This window comes from Nycticebus coucang, chromosome 3, assembly GCF_027406575.1.
Source record: "Nycticebus coucang isolate mNycCou1 chromosome 3, mNycCou1.pri, whole genome shotgun sequence".
Taxonomy (NCBI): Eukaryota; Metazoa; Chordata; class Mammalia; order Primates; family Lorisidae; genus Nycticebus; species Nycticebus coucang.
In genome coordinates, this window is record NC_069782.1 from 141,261,560 (window position 1) to 141,273,579 (window position 12,020).

At 47.6% G+C, this 12,020-nt stretch overlaps 1 protein-coding gene across 2 annotated transcripts in view; it reads right to left on the reverse strand.

Moving 5' to 3' along the window:
- The window catches only part of GPAM (glycerol-3-phosphate acyltransferase, mitochondrial), a 62,625-nt gene extending 51,583 nt beyond the window's left edge, over positions 1 to 11,042 (reverse strand). The window contains exons 1-2 of one of the 2 annotated variants that reach the window (XM_053583772.1): positions 10,793 to 11,042; positions 719 to 869 (exon numbers count right to left, since the gene is read on the reverse strand). The gene's annotated coding sequence lies outside the window, so the exon portion shown is untranslated. The remainder of the gene's footprint in view (positions 1 to 718; positions 870 to 10,792) is intronic. The other variant, XM_053583771.1, reaches the window with a different exon arrangement.
- Positions 11,043 to 12,020: the final 978 nt, after the last annotated feature.

The window sequence follows — 12,020 nt, forward strand, 5'->3', positions numbered from 1 at the left end:
GCTGATGTGACTGTGCACCAGGAAAACACTATTTACCAAACAGGTGGTAGGCAGGATTGCCCCCAGGAGTATAGTTTACTAACTCCTCCTTTAAGGCATCATTCTATGCGTGGTACACTGGAGCAGGTTAAAAGGGGTTGGGCATGAAAGAAAAGATTAAAATGTGTGCTTTGAGCATAATGACCCATTTTCAAATAAGGAAGGCAGCAGGTAGAGAAATGGTTAAGTCTAAAAAGGCTCAATAAGAGATCGAGTTTTGATAGGCATTATGTCTCTACTGATTCAAACTTTGAATTATAGCCATCACTGACATAACAATAGGGTTTAATTCAAATAATTTATTCCATTTTAAGCCAGGTTCTATTCATATTGCAATCACGCATGATTTCAAATGCCAACACCCTAACCAACCTACATAAATTTCATCCCAAGTAGGTCCACAATAGTCAATATTGAAGGAAAATGTTCTGTCTCACTCTATTAAATCCCTTCCTCTTTCATCCGCTGAGCCTGAATGCTTCAGTCTTTCTCTCTCGAGCAAATTGGTGAGTTATTGGCCAGAGGTGAAAGACGAGCCGTGAATCACAGGTCTAAGCCAGCTCGGAGAAATCTTTTCAGATCTCCCTGGGAAGGTGAACATTATTTTTGCTCAGTTGTTTCATGATTCAGAGTGATTCTTGAGATTGAATATCAGCACTAAAGCAAACTATCAACTCACCAGTCTCTTGGGTCTGGACTGGGAGGCACAGGGACAAAGGAGGTAGTTCCAGTAATGGCAGGCTGTGCTTTAGCAACAGTGAGCGTAGGCTGGAGCGTGGAGGTGGGGTCTTCCCTCAGCAATCTGCTCTGAAAGAGACACTGAACTTCCACTGTGCGTGAGAGAGAGAGAAAGAGAGACACAGAACGCTCAGTCTCTTCCTACTCCGTGTTGCTAAGATAGAAAATTGAAACGCTCTTCTCTGGGTTAGCTCTAGGTAATTAGAAACATATTAGACAAAATATTCATTTCCATCTTACCTGAAGAAAGAGTCCTTCAAGAAATAGCCTAAGAGAAAGATTCCCTCTGCAAAAAAGTACAGAGTTCTTTTTTTTATTTTTTTATTTTTGAAACAGAGTCTGCACCCTGGGCTGGAGTACAGTGGCATCATCATAGCTCACTGCAACCTCAAACTCTTGAGCTTAAGGGATCCTCCTGCCTTGGCCTCCCTTGTGGTGGGGCCTACAGCTGTATGCCACTGTGGCCAGCTAATTTTTCTATTTTGGTAGAGATGGTCTCATTCTTGTTCAGGCTGGTCTAGAACTCCTGACCTCGAAAGATTCTCCTGCCTTGGCCTCCCAGAATGCCAAGATTACAGAGTAAGCTACCATGCCAGACTCTTGTAAATTTTATTTTCATCTATTTTTGTGCAATTTTCCTAACATGGGCTGAAATGTGTGAGCGGGAAAGCAGCCCCCAGTGTGGTGGTGCCAGCATCCGCAGGGACTCGTGCCCCGGCTCCGCCATTCACCAGCACCGAGGGCCTGGTTCCGCCCCCTCACTCTTCACCTTTTCAAGCCTATTTTCTGATCAGTAACAGAATGAATCAACCTCAAGCCTTTTCATCAATCCAAACTTCCACTTCTCACCGTCTGTTTAACATCTATTATGTTGATTATTATTTATAGTTACTATTTAAGATGATACATGTTATCAGTAATAATAGATTTCTGTTGAACACTTAGTATTTACCAGGATGTGCCATGTGCTTTCCATGAATTCTATTCTTTAATTCTCATTATTGCCCGATGAAGGAAGGACCTTCACGATTGCAGACTTCTCAGACACGGCACAAAGCTAAGGCTCAGGAAGGAGACACGCGGCTCCCAAGGTCACCAGGGAATGGTGAGAGAGTGCGGATTTTGAACCTGAGCTATTCAGGTCAGGGCATGATGACGAGGAGAGCACATCTGCAAACTGTCACCCTCAACTCCCTATCACGTGTCACAGTGCTTCTCCCCATACCTGGCCACCAAGTACCAACGCATTTTCCCTGGAGGAGATGGTGCAGCCCCTCTGTGGATGTCCAAGGCATGGCCTTTGCCCTCAAGACACTGAGAACCCAGGGGAAGTGACAAGAACCCAATCAGAGCCCAGAAGCAGCAGAGCTGGTAACACACGCAGTAGGACTTCCTTTGTCCTGATTCCTATTGTCACTGTCCTGCACAAGCAAACAGATAACAATGGCATCTGCAAATTTCTGGTAATTAAAGAATCTTTCTGCGGGTTTTGTTTTTTTTAAAGAGTGGCAACCCCTGCAAAGATGGTCCAAATCAACAATCTCACAATATAAGAGACTGGGGGGCTTTTCTTGAAAACAAACTTTGGGGGATTTTTTTAAAATGACATGTCATGCTGGCCTGACCAGATAAGGGGTTGGGGAACAGGTGGGAAGCAAAGCAAAGGTTTATAAAAAAAAAAAAAAAATCAGAGCAACACTGGCAAAATGAATGAATTCTACCCATGAGGACAGATTGAGACTCTGTCTCAAAAAAAAAAAAGATGTGATTACTGCATGTGACCTGTGATCTAGCTGCTTTCCTATACACTGAGAATTATGCCCTGACAACAATGGGGAAACTGATGTTTTACAGGTGAGGAAATTAAGGCTATGTGGCTAGCAAGACTCCAAACCAAGATTCTCTCTTTCTTTCCACTCTGCTTCCTTGCCTACGCAAAGGACACCTTAGCTGTAATTCATATTTTCAGGAAACAAATGGACTTGCTCAATAGAATATTTGGAAACAGGTATTTAAGTGGCAGAGCCTAACACAGTTCCTAGCACTTAGTAGAAGCTCAATAAAACAGGATGTATTAACAACTCAGTGTGGGCTCTCAAACTCAAGCAGAAAGCATCTGATCCAATGGTTCTCAGCTGGGAGTTATTGCTCACCCACCACCCCCCCACATTTCAAAATGTGTGGAGATATTTTTGGTTGTCAGAAACGAAGGGAAGGATCCTACTGGCGTCTAGTAGATTGAAAACAGACACTGCTTCACAGCCTACAATGCACAAGACAGTCCCCATAAAAATAGCATCATCTAACCCATAGCATAGAGGGTGAATGATTCTGATCTAATGCAACACGTTCTGCAGATAAGGAAGCCAAACACAGAGAAATAAAGAGACTTTCCCAGGGCCACAAAGCAAGCACAATTATGTACGTTCAAGTGGACTACACCCCTGCTCTTCAGGCTGGAGCAGCCCCAAATAAGCAACCAGCTCAGGTCCCAGAGGATTCAGACACTGAGACCCAGAACACAGAATTCCCTCCTAAAGATCTTTGCTACTCATATTCCCACTCCTTCCTTTCTAAGGGATGCAAGTCAAACGCAATGATCTAGGTTTCTATTAATAACTAAATAGGCAAGTTAAAAATATGTTAATAACTAAGTGGTCTTATCAGGTCAAGGTGGAAACTGCCAGAAATGGATTCTCTCTAAAAGGTATCAGTTATTTGAATTATCATCATCACCAACAAGCATTTTTTGGCCTCCTATGTGCCAGGAGGTGTGCTGGGTCTCCAGGGAGAGATGGGCAGAGGGAGAAGAAGGTATTCATTGATATCACACACAAAGCATATCCCTGACCTCAAGAAGCACTCAGGCCCTACACAAGAGTCTCCTTTGCAGTTGCTACCACAGAATGAGACCAACATTGCAAACGTAGGTAAAGCAAACCCCCCCTTGCAGCTACATATCTAAGCTTAGCGTGACTTGCTTACTCTAAATAACTTTTAACACAGAAATATCCAACTATTGCCCAAGAACTTCAACTTCACCACTTGCATTCTTGGGATTTGTTTTGCTTGGTAGACGTTTTCTTCTATCCATCAAGCTTAGTGGGGGAACTCTCAATGGCCTGGAACACATCTAAAATGTCAGGATAAGGCCGGGCACGGTGGCTCACACCTATAATCCTAGCACTGTGCGAGGTGGAGGCCGGTGGATTGCCTGAGCTCATGAATTCGAGACTAGCCTGAGCCAGAGCGAGACCTCCTCTCTAAAGATAGCTGGGCATTGTGGTAGGTGCCTGTAGTCCCAGCTTCTTGGTAGACGGAGGCACGAGAATTGCTTCAGCCCCAGAGCTTGAGGTTGCTGTGAGCTGTGACACGATGGCACTCTACCAAGGGTGACAAAGTGAGACTCTGTCTCAAAAAAAAAAATAAAATGTCAGAATAACCAGATGCATTAGGGGATTTCATTTAACCAGAGCAGAGCTGATTGCCCCGAAATCCCATCACCAACACAGGTGAATGGAGAACCCCTACTTTAAGCCACAGCACTGGCATCTTTTACAGCCATCTCTAAGCTGCATCTAAGTGGGAGCTGGTGACATGAGTTAACACAACTCCAAAGATGAACTTTTATCTTGAAATATCAATGAAAAATTAAACATCCCGATAACACTGAGTACTAATGGCTTTTATTTCCATTACAACTGCTTTCTGAGATGGATAATTCCCCTTTAGATTTTCATGAGTTTGGCCCAGAAAGCAGATACTTGAGGCATTAAACATACAGGAGCCTGGGATGCCAAGAAAACAGTAGTTTCTATTTAAGGATTTGGCTGCCACAATCAGCTAAGTGTCTTGGAGAAGCACGTGGAATTTAAACACATCAATTCTGCCACTCTGCTACACACTGGGAAATTGGAGACCAAGGCAGACACAGCAAAGGTTTGGGCTTGGGTGTCAGGAGCAGACCATTGGAGACCAGTCTTCCTAGACTGTGAGTTATCACAATGAGGTGAACAGAGGGGCACTAACTTCTTTATTCTGCCCAGTGATAACACAAAAATTAGAATAAACATAAATTGTCAATCAACTAACACCATCGCTTGATCATATCCACAAGCAGGAAGGATAGACTTGCAGAATAAAGGAAACTTCCTCAAATTGGATACATTTAGCTGTATCGAAGACTTGCTACTTTGTCTTTAGTCCTAAATCACTGGAAAAAACATCCTAGACTAACAATGTAGAAGGTGGGTACTGTGAGTGTTAAGGAGCCACTGGAGCTGGCTAGAGAATTAGGCTTGAGATGCAGCTTGAATGGGATGAGTGTTCTGGGCAAGGGCAGGCAGGGGTGGGGGGGAACTGGGGAGACACAATTACACTGTGCACACCCTGCCCGACCCCATGGTCAGGTCCCGGGTTCCACTCTGCAACTCTGCACCAAATTGCCTGTGGAATCACCCGTCTCTTCCACCGGGCTATGAGTTTCCTGAGAGCAGTCACTTTGCCTTGCAGTCCTGAGTCAGGGGGCTTCTTAGATAGACACGGGGCAGGGATGGCGGCCTAGCAAGGCCTTGAAGGGACCCTGCAATCTGAGGGTCACAGGGCACACTAGCGGGCTCAACCTGGCTTCATCCCACAAGATCCTTAAAATGGGCCTCCAAGGAGTGCAGTCGCCTGAGGAGCAAATGTGCAGCTCCTCCTGCTGGGCCCCGAGTGGGGAGAAGCCAGCCTCCTGCCTGCTGTGCAGCTGGGTCCCCCTGGCTTCCCATTGCCAAGTCCTAGATAGCTCAGTTCCAAGGTTTTCAATCTTCCCAGGCTCTCGTTCCTCACAGTCACTTTTTGGTATTGACTCAAAAAAAAAAAAGATGGACACTGACTAGCAGTGGCTCAGGGTTAAGTTCCACAGCAACCACCCCTTTCCACAGAGAAAGTCCAGCCCACAGGGAAATGGGTGGCACTTTCTTTCAAGACTCATTTTGAGTGGTTTTCTTTCTTTCTTTTTTTTTTGACCAACCTGATTTCTGGCAGGATGTTGAGCCAACGCACAGCCACACTACCTGGGGAGGAGGCCGATGCAAAACTCTAAGCAAGTGTGTGGAGGAGGAGGAGGAGAAAGGCCGGGTAGGAAAAGGCTTCTGCCTGCCTGCAGCTGCAGCTGAGAGCCTGGAAACTGGGAAGCAATGCTCTAATTAGCCCAGCCGGCTCAGCAGGGCACCTGGGATCACTAGCCTGCATCTGACATGTTGCTAGCACTTGGAGGACTGGCCTGCAGTGAGGTGTGGGAGAGGTGGTGAGCAAGGCGGTGAGGTCTGGAAACGGAATGACAAGAGCAAACTTTCCATTGCAAATGTACTGTCCTTCTCCTGAGCTGTTGGAGGTAATCTGCCTTGGGGTACAACAGACTATTCAAAGTCACTTTGGCAACATTCCTGGTCTAGTTTTTTATTGCATATCATCTCTGTTCCTTTCTCAAGGGCTCCCCCCCAAAACAGGGAGTTTTCAAATCCTGAATTCATGTGGAGAAGAACTGTGTGCCCTGAAGTCTCTGTTCCTACCCTTTTCCCACCATTACAGCTCCCTTCAGGCAGCCCTGGCCAAGACACAAAAGTCCCTTGGAGGTCCCAGTAAGCCCTGTGGCCAGAAAGCCATAGGCGGGGATTGACTAGCAGACAGTTGGAGGTGAGTGAAGCCCCAGGTAGCAGCAGGAGATGCAGAGAGAATGGATGTGCTTCTGCAGGTCAGGGGGGCAGCCCCCACCCCCCCAAGTTGGGAGAGGATGAAAGATGCTGGCATTGCCATTCATTCACAGGCCTGGGGCTAATCCTTTCCTTTCATCAGCCTCTGCAGACGTAGCCTTCCCATAGCTTCTGGCTTGTCTGGAAAAAATGCTAACCAGCTCTTTGCAGAGCTGTCCCTGATGCCCAGCCAGAGCGCTCACAATAGACACTGTGTGTAGTGCAAAGGGAACAGGGTGCTCCTTGGGGGAGGCCGAGTGGGCGGCCTTGGGAGCGTTCATGGGCAGCAGGGAGCAAACCATGAACCTGTCCCCAAATCCACAGCCCCTGCTCCCCTCGCGGCCTTCCTGTTCTCAGAACTCCATTATTAGAGAACACCACCGTAGGTGGGTTAATGGCCCGGGCCGGACAGGTAGCTACTTGAGGAGGAAGGACAGAGGGAACTTTGTCCACAGTTCACTTTGGAAGTCTTAGAAGGTTTCTTCTGAAAGCAGTGACCCCAGAGGAGGGAGGATGCTGGGCTCCAGCTGGGAGGAGGAGGAAGGTGGTGCTGAGAGAAAAGGGGTTCCGGGAGCCAGTGGAGGCTGCTTCCTCCTTTCCTTGAATCTGGACCTGGCCTCTGTCCACCAGCAGAAGCAGCTGGGGAAGAAAAGCCCCAGACAGGGAGTCAGAGGCCCTCACTGCATCCAGCTCTCTATTCTGCCACCAAATCATAAAATGCCAGAGATGGGCCACTCTGTCCTAGGAAGACTTCAGTCAGAGACCCTTTTTCTGATTTGCTCCCACCCCATCTAAATTAGGTCCTTTTCCTCATCATGGGTGGGAATGACCTATTTATTTATGTGATTTTTTTTTTTAATGCCTGTCACCCAACTTCCACAAGGGCGGCAGTTTCCTCTGCCTTGTTCTCCACCACGTCCCAGTGTCTCTCAAAGGGAAGGCACAGCCAGTGCCGCCGCTGAAACAGAATCTCCATCTGCAAAGTAACCCCATGAGAAAAGTATTATACTCATTTTAAAAATGAGGAAATGAGAGCTTGGGTCATTCAAATAACAAATGGGGGTAAAGATTCAGCTGTGGCCAGGAATGACCTTTTTCCATACTCCATACTACTTTTCTGGCAAAGATGAACAGATTTATAAGAGGTCCTGATGTTGAGAGCCCTTGGTTCAGACTTTTTCAAATGAAATGTTCTAGGACCAGAACTCGGAGGCCACTCCCTGAGAGAGGCGGAGACAAGAAGGGGTCACTTTATGACTAAGGGTAGCTCTAAGTTGGGGGCTCTGGGCAGGGGTCCAGGCAAGAACAAGGAGCCTCTGGACCCAAAGCAGGGAGAGAATCCTCACCCAGCAACTGGGGAGACAGATGGAAAGACAGGAATGTTCATGGGAACCAGGTACCAGGATGTGGTGAGCCCTGCACCAAGGAGCTAGGGAAAGCCCCTGGCATATGGACGGGGCAATAGCTTTGAGGCTAGACTGGTCTGACCCCAGGTCTGGGCTCTAGCACTTACCGGCTTGGGCATGACATTGATGCTTTCTCAGCCTTGGTTTGTTCATCTAAAACACAGAGTGGTGCTAAGCCCCCTACCGCTTTAGGAGGCTAAATGAGACCAGCACAGTGCCTGAGATACAGTGAGTAGCCAGACAGCACAGCTTCCCCAGACGCTTCCTTCAAGGCTGGACCAAATCCCACATCCCTCCCTAGGCCCGTAAGTGGACAGCCTGTAAGTGGTTAAACCTAGCTACTGAGGCAGGTAAGAGGCTGGCAGGAAAGCAGATCCTGATGAAGAGAACAGGCAGAGCTCAGAACAGAAAGCATCTCAGTTCAGGGTCTGTGCCCACTGATCACTGCACACTCAAATCCTTGCTCACAGCCTGGCACAGCTGGTGCTGACCCAACAGGTCTAATTGGGCATGGGAAGGAGTCACCAGCTTCTTACCATTAACCTGCTGTCATATGCTCATCTTTTACTGGATCATTCAACTGAGGAGCCAAAGCATGGCACTGAAGCCAGCCGTGTGCTGTGCTAACTTGGACATTCTCCTTAACTTACCATTTGCTCATCTGTCAAATGGGTTGACACCCATCTCAATGGCTTGTTGTAGGATAAAGAGGTGTAAGCACTTAGGAGAGCCCTGGGCAGACAGAGGCGCTCCGGCTGCGATTACCAACAAGAGTCTACTGGGTACTAGATGTTGCTGGGCTCTGGGACCCAGCTGGGAGTGAGACAGGCTCAGACCTCACCTTCACGCTGCGGTCAGTCTGGAGGAAGTAACCCATCCGCACAGGGAAGGAGAAGTTCAAGGACCCCGACCCTCAGCAGAAGAGGCAGATTTACTCAGAGGAAGCTCTGACTAAGCTATTTCCTCGGCCAGATCCGGGGGCAGGGGAGAGGGGAAGAGAAGAAAGTTCTAAGCAGAAAAGATAAGATGTGATAAGCTTTGACCATGGAGAGGTGTGAAGGACTGAGGGAGTGTCCATAGGGCAAGACAGAGGCAGAGGAGGAGAGGAAAAGAAGCCCGAGAGGCACGCAGGACAGACCATCCAGACAGTGGCAAAGGGAGGAAATGCTCCCAAAGATCGAAGACAACCAGGTCCAGGAAGCATAAACCCCCACACTGGGCTTGTCCTCCACTGCTTGGCATTTCCTTTAAAATCAGAAGATGAGCAGGATTCACTGTGACAAACCTCTCAGACATATGACTCTGAATAGTCTCAGGAAATCCAACAGGCCCCAGCAGAGAAAGCCCCACGGCAGTCAGCAGGAAGAATGGCCTGCTTTCTGTGGGAAGAAGCCCTAGTGTCACCCCTCCTGGACTCCCTGGATACTTGAGTACACTTGAGAATTAAGACAGAATTAAGACACCACAGACAGAAACACTTGAGAATAAAGACAGCCACCAAGACCAGAGAAAGGGAATGCAGCTGGCAAGGTTGCTTCTTAACCTGCATGACATACAGAGAGAAATCCGTTTTAGGAATCCCGATATACCGTCTGAGCATTGGTTTTATATCACATCCTCTCCTCCACGGCCACCTCCAGCCAAACCCACCAAGCAGGGAAGATGAAGTCCTGCTGTCTTCTGCCTTCCATCTTCATTCCCCACATGGAGCCCAGCTTTTTTTTTTTTTTTAAATCATAGCTGTGTACATTAATGTGATCATGGGGCACATACTGGTTTTATAGTGGTTTTATAGACCGTTTGACACATTTTCATCACACTGGTTAACATAGCCTTCCTGGCATTTTCTTAGTTATTGTGCTAAGACATTTACATTCTACACATACTAAGTTTCACATATACCCTTGTAAGATGCACCGCTGGTGTAATCCCACCAATCCTCCTCCCTCCGCCCACCTCCCCCCTCCTTCCCCTCCCTTTCCCCCTTCTCTCTATTCTTGGGTTATAACTGGGTTATAGCTTTCATGTGAAAGCCATAAATTAGTTTCATAGTAGGGCTGAGTACGTTGGATACTTTTTCTTCCATTCTTGAGATACTTTACTAAGAAGAATATGTTCCAGCTCCATCCATGTAAACATGAAAGAGGTAAAGTCTCCATCTTTCTTTAAGGCTGCATAGTATTCCATGGTGTACATATACCACAATTTATTAATCCATTCGTGGATCGATGGGAAGTCCCTCAACATAAAGCTTGTCTCCCCAACCCAATCTCAGATGGCATCACTGAGATGAGAATACGTGGGGATAACAAGGGACCAAGCACACCAAACATGGATCTTAGACAAAGAGGGAAAGCAGCTCTCATAAATGAGGTGCTTAGCCCCTTTTCTGATATCACAGTAGCTGATATCACAAGGATGGGTGCAAGGATTTATACTGCCAAGCAGAGCCACGTCCAATGGCAAATCAGATTGGATGACATTCCAAGCTACAGCAATTAGGTTTTTTTTATAAAGTGTCCAAAATCCTCTTAGGACTTTGGGGTTCTGAGCCAGAGTGAAGGATTACATGGAGACCAAAAAGGTGGCTAGACCACAGGAATGATTCAATGGGGGGAAAACACACACTTTTGCTACATCCCGACCGTGCTGGCACCTTGTTCCCTCTGCAGACAACTCACACCTGAGCGCCTGGGCTTTGCCTTTCCACAGAATCCCAACACTCTGAGTTCTCTTTTCTACAACTTTCTTCTTCCTACTTGCAGCCTCTCATGTGTGCACTTTGCTTCCCCAGCCCCCCAACCCACCCCTGTGTCTCCTGTCATGACATCCCCCAAAATTATATGCACCCCTCATGCCAAAGTGCTGAAATACCTGTGTCCTCGACTCTGTAGTGTCTGAAGAATTACTTCCCAGCAGTTGATGAGCAAAGCTGATCCAGACTGTGGAGAAGGCAGCCCCAGGCTGTGGGCACCTGAAAAGGGAAGTCTGGCTCCTCTGGGTGCCTGCTCGCTCGTATGACCAGAGGCTGAAGGACTCTGAGTGCTGAGCTGCAACCTCAGAAAAGTCCCTCAGCTGCAGCAAACTCTCCCAGTGCAGTTTTGAAACACCACAGGAGGAGGAAGGCTCTTTAATCAAATAATAACCAGCCAGAGATAAGGCCTGCTAGGCCGAGCGTAGCCAGCCAATCACACGCTTCCTTCCGACTGCAAGGACAAACAGAGGCAGGCTCTGGAGTGAGTTTCAGATCTTGTTATAATTTAATGATACAGTGGGTGGTGTCTTCTTCGGGTGAGGATTTTCTAACTAGGGAGTGAACCTCTGAGCTCAGTGACACTCCAGGTGGAGGCTCCCAGCCCAGGGGCTGCAGTTCAGGGTCCCGAGTGGTCACATGGAGCCCCAAGCTCCAGTCCTGGCAGCTTCTAACGTGCCAAGAGCATTCTCTCCACTGAGGGGAAGTGACTCCTTAGTGGGGCCGAGCAGGGCTGGGGTCACTAGCAGGGGAGCCATTTTGACACCAAACGTGCAGCTCACTGTGACCCTGAAAAGGTGGTGGAAACCCAACATGGTGACGCGCTGTCCCAAGTCGGAGATGATTTGCACACACTATCTTCATCCATTGTGGCTTTGTGCTTGTTTACTTTTTTATCTTTTCCACCTGCTGCCACCCTCCTCTTCCAAAGTGTCACTGTTCTGCTGGGCTAAAAAGAGCCCTTATAAAGGCTTTGGGGACTAACCTGGCCTGGGGGTGAATAATGGCCTATGATGTGACTTTGAACATGTTGTTCAGTCCCTTCCCAGCAGAGCTGCCGCAGAGTCTAACCATGTGAGAACTCGCTCTGCTCCCTGTAAGGCTCTCACAGACTTGTAAATGATCTTGACCTATTAGAGCTCAAGGCTTAAAGGAACTTAAAGGGAGCCCTTTTGTTATGTAAATAACCATTCATTCAGTAAATATTTATTTTGCATCTACCTTAGTGGAGACATGTCAAAGATTGGGAGGACCCAGATGAACCAGACCTTTCACAGTTCCCAGCCCCCAGGAAATGATGGCCCAGCACAGGAGGTAGAACCTTACGAGAGAGATCTTTGCTGTAAAGCA